The 3,492-nt window shown below is 32.7% G+C and overlaps 1 long non-coding RNA gene across 1 annotated transcript; it reads right to left on the reverse strand.

The window, feature by feature from the left end:
• Positions 1-881: 881 nt before the first annotated feature.
• LOC307145575 lies at positions 882-2,841 on the reverse strand. The gene is made up of 3 exons (XR_013818969.1): positions 2,718-2,841; positions 1,757-1,789; positions 882-988 (listed from the first exon to the last, which is right to left on the reverse strand). It is a non-coding gene; the product is annotated as an uncharacterized lncRNA (long non-coding RNA).
• Positions 2,842-3,492: the final 651 nt, after the last annotated feature.

A 3,492-nucleotide genomic window follows, 5' to 3' on the forward strand; every position in this document is an offset into this window, starting at 1 on the left:
ATATTAGTCACTACATCAAATTTACAAGAAGCCGAATCACATTCTACACCTCCCGTTAAATGAAGTTTACCTTCTTTTATCAGAGCTAAACGGTAAGATCAAGCTGTTGTTGTTATGGTAGTTTAGACATCTCAACACGATTTTGTGCTTCTACCATTTCTTTTTTAATTTCCGTTTGAATTAACAATTGTTTTAGTTGTTCAAATGTTAGATGAGTCATTGATGCCGCACTAACAAAAGCTGAAGCATCTTCCAAAGATGACTCCAAAACTCTGCGTCTTAATCATAGTTTTAATACCCAGCAAGCAACTTTGCGTCTAATAGACGTCTAATAGCTGTCAAAACAAAGCCCAGACGTCTAGGCTAAAACGAGGCTAATTTTGGGCTGTCAGTGAAAATCTAATAGACGTCTAAACATAGCCCAAGAATAGACAGCTATTGAATGACTACATATATACGTCTAATAGACGTCTAACCATAGCCCAAGAATAGACTAGTCATCAATTAGACAGCTATTAAACGACTACATATATACATCTAATAGACAGGCAATATGGGTCTAGGCTAGAACAAGGCTGATTTTGGGCTGTCAGTGAAAATCTAATAGACGTCTAACCATAGCCCAAGAATAGACTAGTCATCAATTACACTACATATACATGTAATAGACAACAAAATGAGGCATAAGGATTCTTTTCACTCAAATATAACAGGTTCTCATAAATGAAAATCCATCCAAACTAATTGAATATAAAGGATTTATTTAGAACAATTATATTAACAACTTAGACAACATTCAAACATAAAAATTAACAAATAAAATATTGGAAAATATGTAAAACAACTTAAGATACTAAAATTAAGAATGAATTAGCTTTATATCCAAAACCACCACCCCCTGCTCTCCCTGGTGCTTGTTTAAAATGACCAGAAATTGCATTTTTTATTTCCCATTCAGTCGCCGAAGGAAAGTTGGTCATCACTGCGTCTGCCAAATGAGAAAAAGAAAATTATTGCTCAAGAAAGGCATTGTTGACAATCATTTTTAACCAATTACAGTCATTCACTTTTGCTAGGATGCACACTAGAGCTGGCCAATATAGAGTTAACGGAATATAGCTTGAGACTATATAATTTATATCAATATTATTAATAAATTAATATCAATAATAAAAAAAATAAAAAAATAAATATATATATATATATATATATATATATATATATATATATATATATATATATATATATATATATATATATATATATATATATGCACATATATTTTAGGGGTGTAACGATACACGTATTGAACCATTCTGTACGAGGCTTTCGGTTCGATTTCAGTACATATTTTTAAACAGAACTGTTCGTTAGACAATTTTTCCTGCTGACCAAAATTTTTTAATTACAAATGTAGGCACGTCAAAAAGCGCGCTCAATGTAAGAGAAATCATAACAAATCGTGACAACAATCGTGCTCTTTCAGGTCGTGACCATATAGACCTGCATTATATGACTGACAGACAGACAAGAACAGTTTGACCTAAAAATATCAATTGAAACTACTGCAGAAACAAAGACACCTACATCTTGGACGCCCTTTAAGGTAAGCTAAAACATGCCAAAATTTAATTTCAAAGTGAACTATCCCTATAAATCATTCTTTATCACTTACTCATATAACTCTAATGAACATAAAAAGATACTTATAGGGGTAGTTCACTTAAAAAAAAAAATCATGTAAGCATTTACTCACTTTCACTTGGTTCCAAACCTGTATGGCTTTCTTCTGTTGAACACACAAAAAAATACATATTTTGAAGAATGTTGGTAACAAGACATTTAATGGTAGTCATTGACAAGTGTTCTGTATATTCAATTGCTGTACTTTGTTGACTGATTGCTGGATAATATGCGATAAACAGTGTCTTGAAATCGAATAAAGTGGATTACATCACTGCAGTTCTGAGGTTTTTACACTGGCTATCTGTCTGTCAAAGAATTGATACATCAATACTACAGCTGGTTATTAAATTAATTAACATAGGGGCGCTGGTTAAGAGGTTAAGGTCAAAGTAAATTTCTAATCTTCTGATGCATTATGAACCATCCAGAGCAGACCTCTCAGGTCATCTGGGACAGTAGCCAGCTACTTTTATATCAAATTTATAAGTCAAAATTAAAAAAAAAAGTCAAAACAAAACATGGAGAAGCAGCATTCAGTTTTTATGCACCATATATCTGAAACAAATTCACTGAAAACTGAATGTATGTTGCATATTTTAATTCTTTTAAATAAAGTTTAAAGACTTTACTGTTTGCCACTACCTTTTATTAATTGGAAAGGAAAAAATATATTTTTATAATTTCTTTTCATGTTGCACTATGTTGCTGTTAAGTTTTATGTAAAGTATACTTTGAAAATTTGCATTAAATCAAAAACTATTATTTCTTACTCTAATCTAAAAACAAAAATATATTGGTATCTTTAATAATAATAAAAAATAGTAATAAGTTTCATAGTTTCATGCTTACCACCTTGAATTTAGATACATTTTAGATTAAGGGCACACAGTTGCAATAACACGTGCAGGCAACGTTAACTTGTTGGAGAAAAATAGTACTCTGCAATGGTAATGTTAAAATGTCACGGTTTTTACACATTATAACAACTAACTAATTTAAACAATGAACATAAAAATAACACGCATACTTACAAGATCGAAGTAGAAATTTGAAGGTTTTCAGAGTGTTGCTCGCCCGTTGCTCTCCAACAGCTGCCTCGTGTAAAATAAAATTGAAAATGGCAGAAATGTTTATCGCGAGATCTGGCTAAAGTGATCTAGTCGCGCAATGCCAGTAGTCCCAGTAGTCCCAGTAGTCATGTCTCAGTAGTGTTTCGATTGTGCCATCTAGCGGTTGAGAAATGCAATTGCATTTGATTTAATTTGAAATGATAGACAGTCATATCGTAGATTGTGTATGAATGTTATGTTTATGTGTGACAGGCAAACATTAAGATGTGTGAGCGAAAACATTTTTTAAGACTAATATTCTTATACTAGCTCGCTGGTCTGAATCAGGGCTATAGCAAAGCCGTACGTAGACCAGATTGCCTTGATTTCGCCAGGTGGGCTAAAGCAGACTGCATATAGCCCGTCCAATTCGGAGCTAAATCGTGACTACAGATCGACCATGTCGTGAAATTACACATTGAACCTTATATCATTACCAATGCGAACATGATGGAATATCAACCATTTCATGCACTGCCTGGCAAAAAAACTACAATTAATCAGTTTTGACTAAAAGTGGGCTACAATAGCCGGGTCTGAATATGAGCTAAATCGTGGCTACGCACAGCCTACATATATAACATGTAAAATAAAGCAAACCAAACAACTTGTAATCACAGTTGACTTTGCTTACACGATGGAATATCATACATCTCTCAAGTTATTTTGGAAAAAAATACATTTATCCAGATTAAAT

The sequence above is a fragment of the Squalius cephalus genome, assembly GCF_949319135.1.
Source record: "Squalius cephalus genome assembly, chromosome: 18".
In the NCBI taxonomy this organism is placed as follows: Eukaryota; Metazoa; Chordata; class Actinopteri; order Cypriniformes; family Leuciscidae; genus Squalius; species Squalius cephalus.